The 26,033-nt window shown below is 33.2% G+C and overlaps 1 protein-coding gene across 1 annotated transcript in view; it reads left to right on the top strand.

Moving 5' to 3' along the window:
- The window catches only part of LOC114334001 (titin-like), a 93,206-nt gene that overhangs the window by 9,150 nt on the left and 58,023 nt on the right, over nt 1-26,033 (top strand). The gene's annotated exons all lie outside the window — the stretch shown is intronic.

Genomic DNA, 26,033 nt, shown 5'->3' with positions numbered 1-26,033 from the left:
AGATATTTTCATTTTTCAATGGACCAGTAGCGTGGCCACCCACAAGACCGTGCCGTGCTATGGTGCAGTGAGGCAGTCGCATCAGGCGGCATCACAAGGGGGCGGCATAATAAGTAAAAACAAAATACAAATTGAAACACAGGGCCAAGTGTCAGCCGAAAGCGTAAATATTATATACATACAACGCTTATATTTTTCTATAAGTTCTTTGTTATTCCGACATTGAGGTATTGGATTTATGGATTTATGTTTTTACAGCAATGTTTTGTCTAAGCTAAGCGAAAAAATGAAAAGTTGCAGACAATCTGGCTATGACCAAATGAAAATTACCGCAAATGAAATTGCAGAAAATCTTGATATAAGTTGATATCTTGATTTAAGTTGATTACGAAAAGTCTGGAAACAGTGGAAGATAAATTTAAAATAAATTTTTTCATCTATATTTTAGACATCGTCTTAATGCTTTGATTGATCGATTTTCACTTCTAGAAACTCATAAAAATTTAAATTTTTGATAGATTTTATTATAGTTTTAAATTGAGGGAAATAGATGACACAACACTAGAAAAATGTATGAATCTTCATTCAATACTTTCTAGAGAAAAATAAAAAGAATCGGATATAGAGTCAAATGATCTTCTAGAAGAATTTCGTGATATATCCCAAATGATACCATACTCCATGAAATCTTTGGAAGTTATGAACTATATATTTGTGCCAAAATATCGTAATTTCTTTATACCTAAATGTAGTTGTATCACTATGAACTTAATTAACACTCCCTGTCTCGGTAGCTAGTGGGGAAAGAAGTTTTTCAAATTTAAAAATTATTAAAAACTTTTTACGAAGCTCCATAAGTTATAAGACAAACAAAACTAAAAAAATTAGCACTTATTTCAATAGAGTTCTCAATAGCTGCTACTTTAGACGACGACTACACCAATCTGATTGACGAATTTTCCAAAATTAAAGTCAGTTTTCTCTTTTTTTTGTCACCCCTGTAACATATTAAAATAAACATTATAGGTATAATAATAGGTTATTAAATTTGTAAAGAGGGTTAATGTGGAAAGTAAAATTGAAATGGGGAATATTATTTTTTCTTGAAATCCATTAAGATATTTAGAAAAAGGAAAGTTTGTGTTGGTAAATACGGATAATTGAAAGTTGCTTTGGATTGTTTGATTTTTGAATGCTGGAAGGGGTATTTGGAAGGAGGAGAATGAATGAGGAATGAGAGTCAGAATGTTTTGGGCGATCGAGAGGCGAAGGCCAGTTTTCGAGAAGAGTGTACAAACAAGTGAAACGCCGGGTTGGTTAGTTTTGTCTTTAAAAAAATAAAAAGTAAGATATCGTGGAACGAGTGATAGACCGAGTCGAGATAGTATATAACTCCTTGAGTCTAGATAGAGTATCCCGGTTTTGTTGAAGTGTTTGAAAAAGGTAGAACACGGCATCAGGAGAAGGCAGGAACGAGTGCTGTACGAGGCGTAGTTTTCAAAGGAGCAGAGGCATTACTGGAAGACTGGGACGAGTCGTTGGATCGCAACCCAAGCCAAGAGGAAACGTGTTTTGTGTGAAGACATTGTCAAATCATCAGTAAAGGTCAGTCTATTTTGTTATGACATGAATGTATGGTTTGTGTATTAAATACCACCTTGAAAATTGAGGCACACAATCACTATTAAAAGAATTTTCATCAAACCTAAATCAATTTGTTACTGATAAATCATAATAGTTCATAATAAATAAAATAAATTTGGAGACAAAAAGAAATAAGATTCCCATTTTTGTAACGGTTGTATTAAATAAAGATAGAAAGATAAGATATAAGAAATATTAAGCAGTTATTGCCATTTAGATAAAATAAACGATTTTTATAATTTCTAATTGAAATCCGTATGTGTGTATTATTTTACTCTCTTTTATCTATCCCGATTAGGAATCCACTGAGAAATACTTTGAAGCCACGAAAGTAAGTAATTTATATTATAATTTAGCCCTGAGATTGACACTATATTGGTATTTGATCTGTTTGATTAATGAGATAATTATTGATTAATTAATTAAGATAAATTACATCTGAGAACATATTAGATTTCAAAAGTAAGATCACAACAAATGTCGCCCAAAGTGGAAAGCATTGAAAAGTATTTCTAGTGGCAAATTTGAAGGAATAGAAAGGGAAAAGCCGGTGGTTGGAAATTTATATGCCCGTGGTAAAAAGTGAGATATTTACATTTGATGACATAAAATTTTAGATCTCTTTAGGTACAAATTTGCCATAATTGATTTAATTTATCGATATTTACATTTGATATATTTATTGACAATTTATTAAATTTGGGTGAGGAAAATTCGTCTTGGTAACATACTATTCAAATTTCATATTTGGCGGGGATAGTACTTCTTGAAAACAAGAAGAACATTCAGATCAAGAGGAAAATTTAGACCAAGAAGATATTTTAGACACAACAATCATGGAAACAGGAAAAAAGAATTATCAGAATTAGAAAAGATATTACAACTGATGCAACTCCAGTCACAAAAAATGGATGACAATCAAAGAGAAACAAAACAAGCAATGGATGAAGCAAAACGAACAATGGACAAAAATCAGGAAGAAACATCAAGGAAAATGGATAGAATGCAAGAAAATCAAGAAGAAACAAAACAAGCCATGAAGGAAACACAACAAAAAATGGATGACAATCAACAGGAAACAAAACAAGCAATAGAAGAGAACAATAAGAAAATAGAGGAACGCATAGAAAAGTATGAAAAGGAAATAAAAGGATGTTTGACCACAATGAAAAACGAGATAGAACAACAAGAAATGAAAATTAAAGATCACATGCAAGAACAAGAAATGAGAATGAAGGATCACATGAAGGAACTAGAAAATTTGGAAAATAAGTTGGAAAATGCTTTACAAGAAGACAAGCGAGAAACGGAGAGACAAATTGAGGAAATCAAAACGCAACAAAATTTCGGAGAAAGAAGAGCAACTGTTATACATAGCACAGATGACGTGAAAGTACGGTTTGGCCGCGATGTACGAAGATTACACCCAGTGCCGTTCATAAATAGCCTGAAAAAGAAAGTACAGCACATCGGAAATTTCGAAACAGCTAAAGAAACAATCAGAAACTATCTTAAGTATGAGGCAGGTCTATGGTTTGATTGCAAAGAAGAAGAATTTGACAGTTGGCAACAATTTGAACAAAAATTTTTGAATTATTTCTGGGGAAAAGTCCAACAATTGGAAATTAACAAGGAATTGCAAAATGGGAAATACAATGATAGGATGGGTATCTCAGAAAGGACATATGCATTACAAATTTACAATAATGCAAAACATTTACAATATAATTATTCATCAGAACAATTAGTCGAACTGATTGCAAGACATTTCGAAGAAACGCTGGAAGACCATATCACATTGCAAAACTACAAAGACATAGATAGTTTATGCCAATTCCTACAAATAAGAGAATCACGTCTAAGAGAAAGAAAATCAAGAAGGTCGCGAGAAGATTACAGGCCCCGAGAAACATAGGATTACAGAGATCGAAATCAAAATAGGATGGACTATACAAGACGAGATTTTAATCCCAGAAGGGAAAACGAAAATAGAGACAACGGAAGAGGAAATTATGAACAAAGAAATAGGCAATGGAATGAAGACAGAAATCGAGAATACCAGAATAGAAACACCACACGCTCAAATCAAGAAAACAGAAATAATGGTAGACAAAATGAACAGGGATATCGAGAAAACCGAAACAGATCCGACAGACCAAGAGACAATAGAAGAGAGGTAAATAATACCCAGACAGAAGAATATGACGGAGAGAGACATTATGACGAAAATATAAACAACGAGGAGCAACCGGCGTCTTTTCACGAAGGCGCTCACTAAAAACAAAAACCAAACAGGAATCTTTTGTCACCCCAGTTTTCAGGGACTTTCGGTCCCCGGTAATAATGTAATCTTTTATTCTGCGTTTAAATTTTTCAAATTGGTTTTCTCAGGATTCGAAAAAAATGAATGCATTTAAAAAGCATTGGAGCCGAAATTTTGCGCCTATCCACTTTAGGGGCGGCATTTCGAAGACTTGCATCATATTGAATAGATGCACCGCACGTCTCTGGCCACCCAAATCACCAGAATTTAATAAACTGGACTGATGTTTTTGGGGTTACGTTAATAATGAAGTTTATAAAATACCTCCAACAACAAGGGATGAGATGAAAAATAGAATGCAAAGTGTATTCGATATGTTAATTTACAAATGCTTCGTAGAGTAAGTAGCTCATTCAATGATCGTTTTTAGGCGTGCATAAATGTGCCAGGAGGTACATAATTTTGAACACCTTATGTAATTAAATATTAAAAATATTTTATTAGAAGTAGCTTCTAATTTTTTCAGACATGTTTTTTTTGCAAAATGTATTACTGATAAATTATTTTTCGTTCTTTTTTTTTACATAGGTAGTTACATTTACAGTAGTGTTTAATGGACCGTGATAGTGTGACGTCAAAACGTCAAAAAGGTTTCCTAATATTGATATAAAAATACCAAACAAAGCAAACGTCAATAGGACTTTTCATCGATGGTCATTTGTTTCGAGCTTCTGTCATGTGTCACATAATATTAATATATCTACGTCATACGTCTTTGGTTTGTGTTATTGTATATACCAATAACGTATGTCGTAGATATATTAATAGTTTGTGACCATGTGTGAATTTCTACCACAAACCATACATACTCATAGACGTTTCACGTAAATTGTCAAGGTCAAGACAGCAAATTAGTTACCATTCCAATCCAGAGATGTCGCTGTCAGTCAATTCTCTTGCCATATTTAACAACTGACAGTTGACAATTAAATTAATTTGTTATTTACTTTTTATTTTACAGTTTGTGGCTTAATTATTCTATTATAGTGGTGTTACGTTTTTAATTAGATCTAATCACAATTTTAATCAATTGTATTAACCTCCTCTCCCTTTTTATGAGTAGAACTTTTAGTTTACATTGATCATCCCGTGTTGTGTTTCTCGACATTTAAAAAAACAATATAATAGATCCTGAAACAGTTTATTCCAATAGACAAGTGTGTTTCAACATTTCGGGCCTATATATTTTTGGAAGTTTGTAAAAGATTATAAGGTAATATTTATCTAAACAATCATCCTACAAGATTCTTTCAAAAATTTTCATTCAACTCAATATTACACATCAGTGCTTGTCAGTGCTTTCACGTGACACATGGCAGTAGTGTTTAGTATTTTAAAAACAAATTGGAATATTTGAAGTTTTCAGTAAAATATTGAAAAAAACATTGAATTTTCTTTCTGTTGTTTTAATTTCCTGCAAAATTTCATCAAAAATCCCGCAAAATTTATAATTTGAAATTCCCATGTAACTAAAATTTGTCAATTTAGTTCCCATTCCAATCAAGAGATGGCGTTAATTCGATCCGAAAGATTAACATGGTCGTGAAACGTCTAGATTTCTACTTTGTTTGGAAACCATTTCAGAGTAGCCAACATTGATTTGACGTCACGACTATCACTATGACGTCCATTGTCTTCACAAAATGTTGTATTTTGTGTTTGTGTGTTTTTTCTAAAATTTATTACTAATTTTCTTTCTTTATTTGTTACATTTACATAAAAAAGTAGTTTTTAATTGTTTCAAAAATGTTGCATGTTGTAGTTGTGTTTTTTTGTAAAATGTATTACTAATAAATTATTTTTATTTCTTTATTTGCTACATTGTTACATTGATTACCGGATTGATAATAAGTAATCGTCAATTGTCAATTCAGTCATGGCTTACTTAAAATTTAGATAAATTATTTAGACACCTAAAATAATTTGCTCTGAAAAATGAAAATATCTCGAAAACTAATAAATTTGGACATAGGGAATGTTATATAAAAATTAAAGTACGGTAATGTTACTTTTCAATAATGATATAAAATACAGGATGTTCCATTTAACATTACTGAGATAATAATGTACTTGCGTTTTGACTCACCCTGTATTTGATATAAAGAAAATTAACAATGTCAGTAATTCCTGAAAATTTTGACGATAATTAAAAAAATATGGCATTAATAAACCATTGTTGTTGTGCTTATAACTTTGTAAATACCCTGTACAACATAACAAACCTTCATATTTTTGTGATGGAGAAGTTTTGATGGAGATGAACAGGATTTCGAATATAAAATAAAATATAGGGTGTTCTATTTAAAAAAAAAACATAAGTTTGATCTGCCACTGTGTTATCGAACAACCTGTAACATTCTAACAAATTTTGCAATATGAAGCTCAAAGTTGGCTACAATTTTTGTTATTAACTTTTATTGCTATCTATTACTATAGCGCATCTATTGAGCTTTACCCCACTAATCAATCACCCTGTATATCTATCTGTTTGTTGCTTATGGTCAGAATTATTAATTTTCAAAAAATTCTTGTTAACTTTTGTAAAAATTGACGTTTACGGAGTCTGCGAAGTGGGTTGTTACGGGATGTTGACTTCAAGGCGGTTTTTTTGCAGTATGCTTTTTGCATAGCACTATTAGTCCAGCTGCACTTCGAGGTACCTATATTGGATGATCCGCGTAATCTATACAGGGTGAGGCAAATAAAGGGCCTATTAGAAATATCTCGAGAACTAAAGACAACAGAATCATGAAAATTGGAATAAAGGGGTTTTGAAGGATGATCTATTAAATGAAAATATTTTCATCTCTTTGCAACTTCCGGTTATACCGGAAGTTGCTTATAACTTCGTTTTTTTAAATGAGACACCCTGTATATTTTTACATTTTTGGATTCTCTTCGATGTCTTCTTTCTTAAAATATGAGGTTTTGTAATATTATACAGGGTATTTTAAAAGATAATTACGTTTCCTTATTAATTTCGTAGCAAAATTAACACCCTGTAGAATTGTAGTAGTTTGACATCTAAAACTCTACTTACGTTCAAATGATTTTTAATATACTCTACTATTGTTAAGAATCATTAGTATAGCTAAATTTTTAATTTTAGTATAAAGGGTTGGTCGAAACTCGGAATGAGTATTTTCTGAGTTTTCTTAGATGGAACACCCTGTATTTTAGTATTGTAATGAAATTATATTTTATGGTACTTTTTTATTTCTTAAGCATGTCCTATACCTAACTGCTTTAATTTGTGCTTAATTGTTAATCGCACCAACAATCTTAACTAAGTAATTATTTCGATAGCTAAACCATTATTGGTAATTTTAAGGACCAGTCTGGATTAATATGTATTTATCTCTGAAAAATTATTTGGGATTGAGTATTTTCACGGCCAACCTAATAAAATTTTACGTATTTTTTGTTGCAATTAATGTTTAGCTTGAATCACCAATAACTCACAAATTAAAGCAGTTAGGTATAGGGAATGCTTAAGAAATAAAAAAGTACTATACAATATCATTTCACTACAATACAAAAATACAGGGTGTTACATTTAAGAAAACTCAGAAAATACTCATTCCGAGTTTCGACCAACCCTGTATACTAAAATTAAAAAATTTAGCTATACTAATGATTCTTAACAATAGTAGAGTATATTAAAAATCATTTGAACGTAAGTAGAATTTTAGATGTCAAATTACTACAATTCTATAGGGTGTGAATATTGCTACGAAATTAATAAAAAACGTAATTATCTTTTAAAATATCCTGTATAATATTACAAAACCTTATATTTTAAGAAAGAAGACATCGAAGAGAATCCAAAAATGTAAAAATATACAGGGTGTCCCATTTAAAAAAACGAAGTTATAAGCAACTTCCGGTATAACCGGAAGTTGCAAAGAGATGAAAACATTTTCATTTAATAGATCATCCTTCAAAACCCCTTTATTCCAATTTTCATGATTCTGTTGCCTTTAGTTCTCGAGATATTTCTAATAGGCCAGTTATCTGCCTCACCCTATATAGTTATTTTTTTTTTGTCAAAATAACTGTCAAAGTTTAAATACATAATTCAAAGTTTCTCTTCGAATTTTGTGATTTAACCACAGATTATTTAACGTAGATAAAATTTGTTCAGTCCATTCTTGTATCGACATATCGAAGTAATTTAGTACAGCAAAAAAACACCCTGTTCGGGACTGTGACAAGCCCAGTCCAGGAAAACTAATACACAGGTACGCAAATGATGATAAATATATTTTTCAAAATATGTTTCCATCCGGGATAAATACAGAGTTTAGTAATAATTCAATAACCAACCCACAAATGTATCAACAAGTCAACACACAAGGGCAACTAGCCATGAATGTACAAACCACGCCATATCTAATATCGATGTCGCAACCAGCACCAACTAAACCAATGCCACCTAACTTGTACCCTCCACTACCACAGACACAAATTCCATTAGTGCCGATCACATATCATAGTTCTGCTTCAAATTATCAATTACAACGATTGCCATCCACCAGTGAAGAAGAGGAAGAAAACAACGAACCAGCTAGCAGCAACGATTGGCAAGAAATTAGAAGCTCAAAAAGAAGAAAAATCAGAAAAACAACAGACAATGCAAACAGTACAAATATTATTGTAACAGAAAATAGATTTGAAGCGCTAGAAAATGAAGTAATCCCTCCCAAGGAGAACAACACAGCAAACCCTCCACCAATTTTCATACACGGTGTACAAGACTATCAAAAAATGGTACAAAAAATTAAGGATGTAGCAGAAAGGGAAGAATATCATACAAAAAGTTTAACTAACAATGTCGTAAAATTAAGTTGTGGCACGCCAGATACATATAGAAAAATGGTTAGATATTTTAATGAACATAACATTTATCACCATACATATCAGTTAAAACAGGATCGAGCCTATAGAGTTGTAATAAAATACCTTCACCACTCTACAAACACCGAGGATATAAAAAACGAACTCCTAAAACTGGGTCATAAAGTTCGAAATATAATAAATGCACAACACAGAATTACTAAAGAGCCACTTAATTTGTTCTTCGTGGATCTCGAACCGGCAGCAAATAACAAAGATATTTATAACTTAAGGGGGCTACAGAATAGAGTTATTGAAATTGAACCTCCCCGAACAACCAAAAATCGCATAATACAATGCATGAGATGCCAATCGTACGGTCACTCCAAGTCATATTGCAATAAACCATTTGTATGCGTCAAATGCGGAGGAGCCCACAATACCACAACTTGTAAGAAGACTAGAGAAACTCCAGCAAAATGTGCATTATGTGGTGGGGATCACCCCGCAAATTATAAAAGATGTGAACATTACCAAAAAATTTATAATATTAATAACAGGTATCATAACAGAGGAAACGTATTAAATCCAGCAATAAATCAAATACATACACAACCCAGAATATATACACAACCCAGGATTCAGAATCAGTATGAAAGTTACGCTCAAGCTGCAGCAAATAATCAGAACAATAACGAAGATACAGCGAGTATACTTACCAAATTTCTAGAAGAGTTTAAAAATTTATTTAACCAGCTAATGCAACAAAACAGTATGGTGCTCAACATGATTTCCATGCTAGTAAATAAAGTAAACTAACAATGTCAAAGTTCATAAGAATTGCCCAATGGAATGCCAATGGTCTTCCTAATCATAAAGAAGATATAAAACTATTTCTGGAACAAAATTTCATTGACATACTACTAGTAAGTGAAACCCATTTTACAGACAGAACCTACTTCAAGATACCTAAGTATAAATTATATTACACAAATCACCCAGATGGTACAGCCCACGGAGGTTCAGCCATATTGATAAGATAAACTATAAAACATTATGAAATGCTAAAATACGAAACAAATCACATTCAAGCAACATCGATAAAAATACAAACTCTTCCATATGATATAACTGTCACAGCAATTTATTGTCCGCCCAGGCATAGACTTACAAAAGAAGATCTTCTACCCTTTTTCGAAACTCTAGGGCCAAAATTTATAGCAGGTGGAGATTACAACTGTAAACATACGCTATGGGGTTCACGCCTAACAACCACCAAAGGCAGAGAGCTAGCAAAAGTTATCCAGGATAAAAGCTACTCATTCCTATCGACGGGATCACCGACATATTGGCCAACCGATCCAAATAAAACACCAGACCTATTGGATTTCTTTATTACAAACGGAATATCTCAATCATATACAGATGTAGTACCAAGTTTTGATTTATCATCAGATCATAGTCCCATAATTGCCACAATTAGCACAACGGTGATAATCAAAAAACCAACACCTCGACTGCATAACTTCAAAACAAACTGGGACACATACCGGCTAATCATAGAACAGGAAGTAAATCTACTAGTGAGATTGCAAACTCCCGAACAAATAGAAACAGAAACTAATAATCTAATCAACTTACTTCAAAATGCTGCCAAACAGTCTACCCCTCAACCTGGACAAAAAAAATTTTCAACCAACATTCCTCTTGAAATAAAAAGACTAGTAGCAGAAAAACGAAAAGCCAGATCAATTTGGCAAAGAACTCACAGACCAGACGACAGGACAGTTTATAATAACAAAACAAGAAACTTAAAAACAGCTCTAGAACAGATGAGAAACAACTCATTTGAAAACTATGTATCAAACCTTTCGCGTCAAGATAACTCTATCTGGAAACCAATCAAAAACAAAAATAAACCAATAAATACTTCACCTCCAATTCGGAAAAACTCATTACCACCAGGACCATGGGCAAAAAGCAACAAAGAAAAAGCTGATTTATTTGCTGAACATCTAACTGAAGTCTTCAAGCCACACGACAATGACCAAGTACAAGAAGTAGAGCAAGAACTAGCCTTACCAATTAATCAACGAGAGCGACTAACTTTAATTACACCGAAGGAGATCAAAGATGAAATTAATCATTTGAATGAAAAGAAGGCACCAGGCACTGATCTCATAACAGCAACAATGCTAAAACAACTTCCTAAAAAAGGTATCATGAAGTTATTGTACATATTAAATGCAATCTTAAGACTTAATTATTGGCCTATATCACTAAAAATTGCCCAAGTAATTATGATACCGAAACCTGGTAAAGCTTAAACGGATGTTTCATCATACCGCCCAATAAGTCTACTGCCAATAATGTCAAAACTTCTTGAAAAGCTGTTACTTAAAAGAATTATGAGCGACCTAGAATCCCAAAACTGGATCCCAGAACACCAATTTGGATTCCGGCAAGGTCATTCTACAGTGCAACAATGCCATCGCATATCAAATGTAATTAATAGAGCTTTGGACAATAAACAGTATTGCACAGCAGCCTTTCTGGACATTAGCCAAGCATTTGATAAGGTATGGCACCCAGGATTACTTTATAAAATCAAAAAATCCCTACCCAACAAATACTTTGACTTATTAAAATCATATCTAAATCACAGAGAATTTGAAACTAAAGTGGAGGATGAACTATCAAACCGTAACAAAATTCAATCAGGAGTCCCACAAGGTAGTATATTGGGTCCACTTCTTTATGTACTGTACACATCCGATTTACCAACCTCTCCACAAACCACCATTGGAACTTTCGCTGATGACACAGCAATATTTGCAACTGAAGAGGATCCAAGAGCTGCAGTATTAAAACTTCAAGAACACCTAGACCAAATTGGACAGTGGTTAAAGAAATGGAAGATAAAAGCTAACGAAACTAAGTCAACACATATAACTTTCACACTAAGGAAAGACCAATGCCCAAATATTAGCCTTAATCAAGTCAACATACCAAAACAGAACATCGTCAAATACCTGGGGCTTCATCTTGATTCTAAATTAAACTGGAAACAACACATTTTAAAGAAGAAGAAACAAATTGAGTTGAGAGTGAAAGAAATAAATTGGCTTATAGGTAGAAAATCTCGACTCTCAATTGAGAACAAACTGCTGATTTATAAAACAGTCATCAAACCTATATGGACGTACGGTATAGAACTATGGAGTTGTGCCAGCAAATCAAACACAAAAATTATCCAAAGAACTCAATCAAAAATTCTACGCACCATCGCAAATGCCCCGTGGTACATTTCCAACCAAACCCTTCATACAGACCTAAACATCCCGTTAGTCAGCACAGTAATTCAAGAAAGAGCCAACAGACATCACGAGAAATTGGAAGACCACCCCAACCAATTAATATTACCATTACTGCAGCCACTAAACAACAGAAGATTGCGAAGATTATGGCCCATAGATCTTCGCTGAAACTGAGGTGAAACCGCTGGGTGATGTACCTCATAACGCCATTTTAGTGTACAATAATACATTGATATATGTTATTGTACTTGTTATCAAATTAGCTTATATAATATGTAATTATGATTGCTAATAAATGCTTACAAAAAAAAAAAAAACCCTATATAGTTGGTGTCCGTTCCATCTGATCTTCAACTTTTTTTTCACCTCTCGATTTTAGGTGGAAGATAAGATTCAATAACGAAGGAAAGATTCTTTATAGAAAATGAAAAAAAAATAACGGAAATATATTTTCGACTTTTCATTGTTCACAGCTACAAATCACCACCTAATTTATTGCATGAAACATATTTTCCCCCCTAGAATTAGACACCACAGGAGAGTATTTTTTTTTGCTTATTTCCCTGAGCTTATATACTCTAGATTTATTGTACAGTATAACCGCCATAGTTTAAAAATCCCATTTTAGGGCAGTAAATGAGGGTATTTGGCTCCGAATTCCATCCTACTACATCGATTTACTTGTTATTTTCATAGTAATAGTTCAGAGAAATAAGGAAAAAAAATATCATGTTGGTGACACAACCCCCTCCAGGTCGAAACCAAATTTTTTGAGTAGTATGGACATCTATATTAATAACCTATATGTTTCCTGCAGCCGATTTTGATGATAAACATAGTTATAAACAAATGAAGATCAAAAAACGGTACATTTTCGCTTTTTTCGCCTACAACCAAAAAGTTAAGTATTTTAAACAAATTTGAGAGTGAGAGACTCATAAATCATATAAAAAACTTCAATATGGCGTTCGCTGAATATGTCTATCCTTATTGGCTGCTTAGAAAATTGCAAAATAAATAATAAATTTTGAGTTTTTATGAATATTCATAACTTATGTACAAATTAACTTGCTAAGACTTCTGGTGCTTAAATCATCAAATTATTTTTTTTGCAACGCTATAAGTCAGAAAATGATGAAGTTACACTAATACTTTGGATAGTTTATGAAACAAGAAGATTTATACTATTAATTTAATTAAAAAAAATGACAAAAAATAATTCTAAATACTGCAAAATTATTTTGCAAAAACATGTGAATTAAAAAAAAGGGGGGGTCAACTTCGTCCCTAATTGTCCTAGGACAATTGTTGTTCTTTCTAAATGTGTATAAAAATTCAGTCTTTCTAAATATGAAAAAATAATTTTTCTACGTTTAACGGTTAAAAAGTTATTCTAATTGTTTATAAGTAAGCAAAAAATCGACGTGTTTTTGCAAAATAATTTTACACTGTTTAAAATTACTTTTTGTCATTTTTTTTTAATTAAGTCAATAGTATAAATGTTCTTCTTCCATAAACTGTCTGAAGTCTTACTGTAAACTCATAATTTTCTGACTTATAGTGTTACAAAAAAAATTTAATTTGGGATAAACAAATTAAATAACTTTTAAACTATTTGACCAAATGCTTTGAAATTTAAAATATAATTTAAGCACCAGAAGTCTCAGCAATTCGTTTAATAAGAAGGTTCTAAGTTATTTTTTACAAAAGTTATGAATATTTATAAAAACTCAAAATTTATGATTTATTTTGCAATTTTCTAAGCAGCAAATAAGGATAGACATATTCAGCGAACGCCATATTGAAATTTTTTAGACGATTTATGAGTTTCTTACTCTCAAATTTGTTTAAAATGCTTAACTTTTTGGTTGTAGACGAAAAATGCGAAAATTTACCGTTTTTTGATCTTCATTTGTTTATAACTATGTATACCATCAAAATCGGCTGCAGGAAACATAATATGTAACCTACATTATAGGTTATTAATATAGATGTCCATACTACTCAAAAAATTTGGTTTCGGCCTGGAGGGGGATGTGTCACGAGAAAAATCTTATTTCTCTGGACTATAAGTAGGGAATAGCTCAAGAAACAAAGTCAACCCTATATACTATGGCGCTTTTATCTTGGGGGTGGTTCCCACCCCTTCTCGGGGGTTGAAAATTTTTTGGTCAAAATAACTACTGAAGGGGCTAGAGAACATAATTATAAGCAAAAACTGCTCTATAATTTTTTTTTGAAAACTAACTAAAAAACTAAATAAACATTTTTGTAGCTTATAAAAAAAACAAGGATATTCGTTCCTTCAGAAATCTTCTAGTTATAACACAAAAAGAGATATGGTAGGTGAAAGTTTTTTGGTGCATGCTCAAGTCGGTATATTAAACTTGAAATAACAGAGAAACGGTCGATTTTAGGTGTATAATGCTACCAATACCTTTGGTAGTGCTTGAAAAGACCTTAAAAATAAGCAATATTAAATGTCGATTACAATCAAACTAAGAGAAATATGCTGCAAAAAAATTGATGACTAATGTATTTTAAGAAGAAATGAGAAGTATATTTAACCCCTCATCCACCAGAATTTAAATGCATTGTTTTCCTTCTACAATACCTTTTATTATAGAGTTATTTCTATGTTCAAAAGGTTGGATTATAGAGAGTATTTTTAAATTTTCTTAAAAATCTTCCTTTTTCTCCATGTAAAAAATATAGCATGCAAAAATGTGGTGTTTTTTAGATAACAATTTTGTTTTTATTTTTCATTACTGGATCTCTTATCATTTTCAAGTTACATGGAGAAAAAGGATTTTTAAGAAAATTTAAAAATGTGCTCTATAATTTGATCTTATTTTTTTTTCAAAAACCATTAATTTTAAACCCGTTCAACTTTTTGAACATAGAGATAACACTATGGTAAAATGTATTGTAGAAGGAAAACGATGCATTTAAATTCTGGTGGATGAGGGGTTAAATACACTTCTCATTTTTTCTTAAAATACATTAGTCATCAACTTTTTTGCAGCATATCTCGCTTATTTTGATTGTAATCGACATTTAATATTGCTTATTTTAAAGGTTTTTTCAAGCACTACAAAAGGTATTGGTAGCATTATAAACCTAAAATCGACCGTTTCTCTGTTATTTCAAGTTGAATACACCGATTTGAGCATGCACAAAAAAAAACGAACTTTTTTCACCTACCATATCTCTTTTTGTATTATAACTAGAAGATTTATGAAGGAACGAATCTCTTTGTTGTTTTATAAGCTACAAAAATCTTTTGTATAGTTTTTTTAGTTAGATGCATATTTTTAATGTATTCGCAAAACACTGTTCGAAAGGTGTCATTTTTCAATGAAAATGGCCAATTTTCAACCACGAATAATTCAAAAAGTATCAAGTTTTCAAAAAAAAATATTAAAACAGTTTTTGCTTAGAATTAGGTTTTCTAGCCACTTCCGTGGTTATTTTGACCAAAAAATGTTCCACTCCCTTGAAGGGGTGGGAACCGCCCCCAAGATAAACTTTGAATTAGGAGATAAGTAGAGGCTATTCCCAAAGTTTCATTAAAATCCATGCTCTCTCTCTCTCTCTCTCTCTTATCGTTTCCCCATTACTGAGGATCGTGATTTCTTACAATATTCCTAACAAAATCCATGCAATAGGATAGAATTCGGAGGTAATATCTTGTTCTTGCTCTCATTAACTGGCGTATTTTGAGATTCCTATATAGTAACTTTTTATTTCTCGATCTTGAAGGAGTGGTTTTAAACAGCAATAAAATTGAAACAATTTTGATAATATCCTTGTAGTCAACCTCATTATTCTCAATTTCCACAAACGCTCTTACTTTCTACTTCTTATCATTCTTTAGACATTATTAGGTACTATAAATGAGTGTGTTCGCTGCTACGTGTTCTCGGTATTACATTATGGTGTCGAGTCCTGGACTGTGAATAAAATCGATCTAAATCGCCTTGAGGCTTTCGAAATGTGGTGCTATAGAAGAATTTTAAAAGTTTCCTGGGTGGAGAAGATTCGAAACTCCACAATACTAGAACGTCTCGGCAAGACTACTGAGATCATAAAAAGCATCAAGCAGAGAAAGCTGGAGTATTTCGGACATGTAATGAGAGATCCCAAATATAGGTTGCTACAAAATATCATGCAAGGAAAAATAGCAGGCAAACGCAGTCCAGGACGAAGAAGAAGCTCATGGTTGAAGAACTTGCGAGATTGGTATGGTGTTGATACAAGCATGCTATTTAGGGTGGCAGTGAATAAAATTAAGATAGCTATGATGGTAACCAACGTTCTGAAAGGACATGGTACATGAAGAAGAAGAATAAATGAGTTCTTTACCTGTCTGGCTATGGCCCTCCATTCAGACCCATCTTATGCCTTTCTTCTTTATTGTCTTACATTTATGGGTCATTTTCCACCTCATTCAACCATATTGTTCTGGGTATTCATTTTTTTTGTCTTTCTACCGACTTCGATTGTAATATTTTCTTTGTTGATTTTCTACTTTTCTGACTCTAGACATATCCCACCCTTGACAGCCTCTGACTATAAACATATCTTACAATGTCCTGCCCTTCACTTAATTCATTAATCTCATCATTTCTCTTAATTCTCCATGTGCCGTCTTCCTCTTGCACTGGGCCATATTCTTTTCTCAGTATCTTTCTCTCGAATGTCTTCAGTTGCGCTTCCACTTTCTTGTCATCATTCCGGTCTCACAACCATAAGTTACTACAGATCTAATTAATGTTCTGCAGATAGTCATTTTGGTTCTTTCGTTTAATAATTTCGATGTCATTAATCTTTTGTTAGCGTAATATGTACAATTTCTACTGGAAATACGTGCATTAATTTCGCTACGTACGGAATTCTTTTGATTGATTTTTATGCCCATATATGTGAATACATCCACACGTTCGATGGTATAATAATTGTCTATTGCGATATTATTTTCATTGTCAGGTATTGTTTTGACTATCGTCATGTAAGTACTTGATTTTTGTTTCGCTTATTTTAAGTCCTCTTTTTCGTGCCTTAGGCGGCACACATAGTGGACGCGGTTTCCGCTTACGGGCAAACCGCGCGGTTCTCGCGCGCGGTTATGGTAACACAGTGAAGACGGGTAAAAGCGAGACAGATCGTTCAAATTTTTCAGTTGCGTCTACTACTTTTAGCAAAATGTCGTCTTCCGATGACGATATAATTGCTTTAGATTCTGTTTTGACTAAACTGAAAAGAAAGAGAGTTGATGTACATCCTATTAATCGAGAAAGATTAATTTATGGAGAATATCATCATCTATTTCAAAAATTAAAAGATAATGAACGATTCTTCCAGTATATGAGAATGATTTAAGAGGCTTTTAAATATATTTTGAAGAAAGTGGAGTATCGTTAAAAACAATATTAAACGCTCAACTTACAGTCAACCAACAGAATATCGAAAGAGTTGAGCAATATACATATCTGGGTACGAATTTAAATAGCCAATGGGACTGCTCAACAGAAATTAAACAGCGAATAATAAAAGCGATAGCAACATACGTTAGAATGAGACCCATTTTCAACAGTCGAGACATATCATTAAAAACAAAATACCGTCTGTTGAAATGCTATATATTCACAGTTCTGCTCTACAGAATGAAAGCGTGGACACTAACTGTTGCATCTATGAATCGGCTCGAAGCTTTCGAAATGTGGTCTTGTAGGCGCATCTTACGTATATCCTGGGTTGACCGAATTACTAATGTGGAATTCCTGCGCAGAATGGGGAAAGAGTGTGAAATTTTCATAACCATCAAAACAAAAAAATTAGAATATCTAGGATATGTAATGAGAAATCAAGAACGTTACGGCCTTCTCCAACTGATTCTCCAAGGGAAGGTAAATAGTAAAAGATGACCGGGAAGAAGACGCATTTCCTGGCTTCAAATTTTACGAAAGTGGTATAACACCACTACCACTGAACTGTTCCGCGCTGCGGTAAACAAAGTTAAGATAGCCATGATGATCGCCAACATCCGGAACGGATAGGCTCTTTAAGAAGAAGAAGGAGTATCGTTTAATTAAAAACTGGTGTAATTTACATAAGCAGGCAATCCTTCCGGAAGAAAGGCTTGTTATAACATTGATGTAAGTAGTTTTGTTGTAAATTTATTTTTCAAGCACTTATTTAGTTAATAGTTAATACTGGAATGATTTTAGAAATACATAAGTCACACAAAATTACGGTTTCAATAAGATTGACTTTATTACTTTTGTTTATTATAATGTACAATTTATAAAATTAATCCATGGAGAACTACTAATTATTATTATAAAAGAGGGAATAAACTAAATTCTCATTCAAGTATACATTAAAACCGCGCGGAAAAAACTAAATTCTTATTCTAGCAAAAGCGGCCAGGCGGGTTGAAGCGGTTGGCCCGCGCGGACCTGCTTTGACTATGTTCGTATACATTTAAAGACGTGCATTCTTTTTGAAAACGTTTAAAAGCGGGTCCGCGCGGTTTAACCGTAAGCGGAAACCGCCTCCACTGTGTGCGCCGACTTAGGATCAATTTCCTTGAACGCTTCCATTAATCGTAGCTTGATCCTACTAATGATAGCTATATCATCTGCAAATACAGTAATTTGAACTGATTTGGTATTTTTATGGCTGGTTACAGTGGTTTTTCTGATGACAGCCTCAAGATTTAGTTTAAACAGCGTGGTTGATAGTTAGTCTCCCTGTCTCACTCCAACCGATAGTCCAGTCGCCAGAGTGGGGGTGGGTACAACGGCCTCCTTTATTCAGATGGACTTATCCAAGTTTTTTTTATGTATTTTAACCCGTATAACAAGAATTTTTTGGGTAACAATTGATCCGGATGTCGATAAGATTGTTATAAACAAAGAACTTGAGGAATTACATAATAGCGATTTTTCGCAAAGGAAAATATTTTTTTGTATTTTTTGAGTCATTCGCAAATGTTCTTACAAGTTTTTTCGTAGGATGCATAGTTTTCGAGATAAACGCGCTTAAACTTTCAAAAAAATCGAAAAATTGCAATTCTTCTTAACGCATTTGAAAGTTCAAGTCAAATCGGTTTTGATTATTTGCATTGCTAAAAATTAATTTTTTAATGTCAAACAAAGCTATAAACACATAGTGCTTGAGTGATGTTTTCAATGCATCTTTCATTTAAAATCGAACGAGTAGGAGCGCCTACAAACAGGCCATTTCTACGTAGCATGCTTTAAAACTCATGCATTGGGCACGGGAAACATTATTTGTTTATAGCTTTGTTTGACAATAAAAAAATTAATTTTTGGCAATGCAAATAATCAAAACCGGTATAATTTGACTTGAACTTTTAAATGCGGTAAGCAGAATTGCTATTTTATTTTTCAATCAAAAGTTATTTGCGTTCAAAAATTGCAATTTTTCGTGATTTTGAAAGTTTAACCGCGTTTATCTTGAAAATCATGCATCCTACGAAAAAACTTGTACCTAATATTTTTTGCTTAGAATTACCCAAAAATACAAAAAATGTTTTCTTTTGCGAAAACTCGCTGTTATGTAGTGATGAGCAAAACAAGAACAAGACCAAGACCAGGCTAGTCTTGGTCTTGTTCTTGTTCTTGCAAGCTTGGTCTTGGTCTTGGTCTTGCAGCTAAAAGGCAGTCTTGGTCTTGGTCTTGGTCTTGCACTAGCCGGTCTTGTTCTTGGTCTTGGTCTTGCTGCAAGAGTCTTGCTGGTCTTGCTTTTTTGGTAGTAATAATTTGAACCAAACAATTTCGAATAAAATGTACATTGAAATAAATAAAGATGTGAAGAATGAAACTATACTTTTTGCTTTAAAATTTTAACAGAATGTAGAATGTAGGTTCAAACGGATCCCAATTTTAACATTATACATTCACCTAATGACCTAATTATTTCTCTCTATATAAAGAGATTAGAGTATATTTTTATAATGGTAATGTTTATCAGTAGGAAAAACCTGCATTTACAACCCTTGTTGCAATTGCCGGCCTTCGGTTGTGTCACGTTGTGTTTTGCATGCTGTCGATACCTGCCGCCTGCCTTCAGACCACGTCTTGAGTCTGGATTATTGTTTATTGCCCCTGTATTTTAATAAAATGTTACAGAAAAAGAGCTTCTTAAAGGTGCCACAAATGGTCGGGGACCTTCAATTCACGGATTTTACGAAAAGGGATAAACGGTTTATAGTTGTTAACAGATAATGATCTGCTCCTTTCACTCGAACACTGTAGTATTTAAAACACACTGAAATGATGCGCATGCATTTCAAGTGCGGCACATACTATTTGTACTACTGGCCCTTTCTGGGGAAAACCTAGATTCTTCCAAATAGTTTTCAATTATGAAATCAGTAAAATTCTTTACACGTTTGTCATCCGGGATTTTCACAAATAATTCAACTTCCAACTTTCGTTGAGTGTAAAAAATTAATCCAAAAAATAATTTTAAAAATTTTCCAGTATCGGAATTTTTGTCATTATATTCAGAAACTGAACCTAAGCTTTGGATTTTGCGATACCAAGCTTGACACATTACAATCGACAACCAGTTATTTTTTATTCAGGGCACAATGCTTTCACAGCATTGTGAATCTCTTTTCAAAATCTATTATGATATTTTTTGTATTCATTTTAAATTTAACAACCTACATTTATCCTCGATGATGCGAAAAGAATTGAAATAAGTGTCAGTATTTTTATTAGACAAAAAAGCGAAAACTACTGGTACATAAAAACCGTTTTTAATTGCATTTTTTTAAATGGATTACCCTATCTATAATTAAATTTTTTTGTCTTACAAGTCATTTCAATTATCCTTGAACTGTCGCCATTTGAAAACTTGCCTTCTGGACACTTTGAAGGTCGAGAAAATGCAAACCGTTTGACTTAATCAAAACGACTGAAAAATATAACCAAAATAGTATGTACTGTTATATTTCTATTTCATATGAAAATTAAATTTTGATAATTATAAACAGAGTTCAATTTAATATAAAATATTTTCAATTTTCTCAACCACGGGCATATAAATTTAGAACAACCTGTATACAACAAATTGTTATATTTAATTTTAAGAAGTGATTAGAATAAGCGTACGAAACTCGGAACAATGTGCTTAGATAAACAAAGTGAATGACGCGTACCATTATCGTTCTTCTCGGAAGGTCGATCATTAGCCTATGCTAAATAAAACTCAGTGAAATAGATGATAGTTCATTATCGTTTTTCGCGGAAGGTTTCGATCATTAGCCTATGCTAAATAAGACTCATTTGAAAGAGAGAATAGGTCATTAAAATTTGTAAATAGTTAGAAAGTATTTTAGAATGGGAATTAAATATTTTCTTTTGAAATCCATTAAGCATATTTAGAAAGATTAAAAATTGGTTTTGAGGAATATTACGAATGAGAGTTGGTGGTGGAAGATTGATTTGTGAATCTGGAAGGGATATTTAGAAAGTAGGGGAATGGATGACAAAGTGAGATCAGAATGTTTTGAGCTGTCGAGAAGTGAAGTCGAGTAGTAGACGGTAGTGTACGGAGAGTGAGAAAGCCGGTAGTTCCGTGAGTGTGGAGTATCTATCGTGGAACGAGAAGTAGGCCAGGTCGAGAGTAAAAGAACCTCCTTGAGCCAAGAGTGTCCCGGTAGCTGATAGCAGTTTCGAAAAAGGTAGAACACAGCATCACGACCGAAGCAGGAACGAGAGCTATTCGAGCTAGTTTTTCAAAGGAGTACATTACTGGAAGCCAGGACGAGGTTTGATCGCAGCCAAGGATAGCAGGAACGGGTTTTGTGTGAGGACATTTTCAGTTCACCAGGAAAAGGTCAGTCTCATTTGTTTGGACATGAATGTATGGGTTTTTTCGTATTAAATTCCACATAAAAATTGAATAACATAATCAATAATATCAGAAAAGCTTCATCAAACTTAAATAGAGTTGTTGCTAATAACTCCTAATAGTTAAATGTTAATAAAAACTTTCAATTGAAAACCAAAAGGAAATAAGATTCCCATTTGTAAATGTTATGTTTAAGAATAATAAGAAATAGCAAATATTAAGCAGTGATTGCTTTTTAAATAAAATAAAAAATATTTTGATTATAATTGTAACCCATATGTGTATTTTTTTTACTCTTTTCTTTTCTATCCCGATTAGGAACCATTAAGAAATATTTAGAATCCACGAAAGTAAGTAATTAATTTATAATTCGCCCTGAGATTGAAAACATATTGATATGTGATCTGGTTAATTAATTAGACTAGTATTAATACATTGATTAAATTAAGTGACATATAAGAATATTATCTCATATCAATAATCAAGATCACATCAGTACATATTTTAAAAATTCGATATTGTTTAAGGTTTCTTACAATGTCAGTATATATAATTGAACTAAAAAAATAAAGTTAAATAATAAAAACGAATTTTTCTCAAAAAAGTGCAAGAGTCTTGCAGGTTGGTCTTGGTCTTGCGTGGTCTTGCAAGGTTCGGTCTTGGTCTTGGTCTTGTTCTTGCAAGCTTGGTCTTGGTCTTGGTCTTGCAACCAAAAGGCGGTCTTGGTCTTGGTCTTGGTCTTGGTCTTGCTGCAAGACCAAGACCAAGACCGCAAGACCAAGACCAGTCTCGCTCATCACTACTGTTATGTAATTCAAGCTCTTTGTTTATATCAATATTATGGAAGTCTGGATCAATTGTTACCCAAAAAATTCGTGTTCTACGGGTAAAAATACATAAAAAAAACTTAAGTAAGTCCATCTGAATAAACGTGGCCGTTGTACCCCCTGGCCGACAGCACTACGACTTTTCAACCCTGAAAAGTCATTTTTATGAGGCTAATACATTTGTTAGGTATTTTTAGGTACTTTCTACTAGACTTTCCAAAATTATGACACGATATTTACAATCTATGCTAGCAGTGGCAGTTCTCCAGGATTACCCAATCCATATCTCGCTTTGTAGATGGAATAGAGCATACTGTTATTAAACTTAACTTATTAATTACTGTTATTATGATGCATGAAGAAATTACAGCTTTTTTAGTTCCTTCTTCTTCTTCGTCTAGCCATTCACGTCCACATCTGAACATAAGCCTCTTCAAGTCTTCCTTTCCATTGTTTTTTGTTGTACGCTACTTGTAGCCAATTTTTCCCGGCAGTCCGTTTCAGATCATCTGTCGATCTCATAGGAGGTCTGCCTCTGGGTCTTTTGTGTTGGTATGGTCTCCATGGTCTCCAGGTTAAAATTGTTCTGTGCCATTTGTTTAGATGGCTCCTAGCTACATGTCCAGCGTATTCCCATTTCAATTTGAATGATTTTTGTACCACATCGGTGACTTTGGTTTTCTGTCTTATCCATGTGTTTGTTTTCCTGTCCTTAAGTGATATGCCAAGCATTGCTCTTTCCATCGCGTGTTGAGTGATTCTGAATATTGTCATATTCTTTTTTGTGATTGTCCATGTTTTGTGCCCATATGTTAATATCGGAATCATGCATGCATCAAAAATTTTAGATCTAAGATATCGTTGAATTTGATGATTTCTGAGTATATAGTTCAGTTTGCTGAATGCTGCACATGTTAACTTTCTTCTTCTTTTTATTTCTTCCGTTTAAATTTCCCTATTTAGTATTATTTTTTGTCCTAAGTATATATATTCTTCAACTTTTTCTATAACATTGTCGTTTATTATTGTCACGGTTTCTTCGGAGTGCATGACTTTTGTTTTGTTTAAATTCATTTTCAGTCCTATTTAAGAAGATTCGGTGTGTAGTTCTGAAAGCATGGTTTACAGTTCTTGTAGGTCAGTAGCTATCATTCAATATACAGTGTGTCAATTTGAAAAGTACCACCGTCCATAATTTGGTCCATAAAAATATGCCAAAACATGTCAAATTTATTATTGTGAGGGGCACATTTTGAAGACCAGTTTTAAACTCAATTACATCAAGCCTATAGCGGGGGCGGACACAATCCCCAAAATCTTAATTGAAAAGGGGGATCAAGTTATATATAAAGGTCGTTCACCTACTTTTCCAAAAATACCTCATAGGTCTGGATCCCGTGTATGAAAAAAAAGTTGATTAATAGCAAGCTGAAAATTTGTTAATAGCTTAAGGGTGTCTAGTCGGACAAACTTTAATATATAGGAACACTGGAACAGGGGAAGTTTTAATTGTGGAACAGGTTAAAAATTTGGAACGGTCAGACCACGAAAACGTCACATGTATTTTGTCCGACAGAACTTCCAATTGATTTGTTACCCTTTCATTAAACTCTCATGCAAAAATCAGGCTGCAATTTATCACCAAATGGGAATTATAATGAGTGGAACACGTAGAATATGTCAAATGACAGGAATTATGACAGCTGAAGTGGTGCATGGCACTTGTAATATATAGACCAAGAGGCAGCGCTGAAAAATCTATTTGAATTTACTAAAGCTAGATTTTTCACAGTTGATTACTGTGAGTGTGTAGAGAAACATACTGCGGTCGGTCAAGCGAAACGTAGAACAGGGGTTACTGAGAGGGTATCAAAGTTGCTTTCCTACGAAGGTAATTATCTCCATTTACTAAGGCTGAAAATCAGTACACACGTTCTAAATTAAATATAAATAAAAGTTATTATAGTCGGTCATCTGTATGACGAGTAAAAGGGCAACAAGAGTTCTAGATATTTTCCCATGTAAAATCCCATAAGAAATCGCTAAGGTCCATTCTGGTCATTTTTGTCTCGTTTTGTGATGGAGGCGCGACCGCACTTCGGATCGTGACGTGTGAGGACTTGTTGGAAAGGGGAGGGGATAACGATTACGATGAGACAAAAAATAAACATGACAACATTACCAAAAGAGCACTCTATCATAATTATCTTCGTTGCTAGTGGACCTATTTTAACGTGTAAGGTAATAAATTAATGGGGGATTAGATGTCATCTATTATAGTTCTTTGTCTCGTCAAACAAATCGCCTAATCATGCCCTCTACCGGCTATAAACTTTAACTGTGCCCAAGCCATCTAGCATCTATATGTCATCGTAAAAGAATCTTCAGCCTATTCGCGTATTCCATTCGAAATTCGCATCTAAAAGTGTATTCCATTCTTACAGTATGACCAAACCAACACACATCCTCGATATTATCTTATCTGATTGAGTACATGGATCTCCCTTTAATCGTACATTGCTCTTTACAAAGAACATATACCATTCTTACAGCATGGCCAGACCAACAAACATCCTCGATATAACCTTCTCTGATTGAGTACTACTATACATGGATCTCCACTGAACGTAAATTATTATACACCGCTATTATTCTGTATATAGGTACGTATCATTTTTATGAAAATTACTGAATACAGATGTATTGTAAGTTGCATACAATATTTTTTCTACGGCAAGTTGGGTAATATTTTTACGGTGAGCTACATTCTACATATATTTTTATGTTAATTATTAGCTATAATCCGTCCGTAAATATGTTAACGTTTGTATGATATTATATAAACCTTTGGTATAGAGTACTATGACGCCCCTCTCCCCACTCCTGTACAATACACAGACGATACTTGATTAAATGAATAAAGCAAAATCAGTATCAATCAATCATTCGACGAAGTAAGATGGAAAAAATTGAGTTGTTCAGAGGTCCGAATGCAGTCAGAAAAATTAAACAGTTAAATCTAGATGACATACTTATTCATCAATGGATGACAAACACAAAAGTTACCTGCTACATCCTATATGTCAGCGGAGTACCAGCATATTTTGTTCTATTATCAAAATGTGACTTTGATCCACTCGGACAACACGATGTACCAAGAGTATTAGATTATATATACACTTTACCTTACCATCG

Source organism: Diabrotica virgifera, chromosome 7 (genome assembly GCF_917563875.1).
Source record: "Diabrotica virgifera virgifera chromosome 7, PGI_DIABVI_V3a".
NCBI classification, from domain to species: domain Eukaryota; kingdom Metazoa; phylum Arthropoda; class Insecta; order Coleoptera; family Chrysomelidae; genus Diabrotica; species Diabrotica virgifera.
This window is presented reverse-complemented; position numbering and strand designations above follow the sequence as displayed.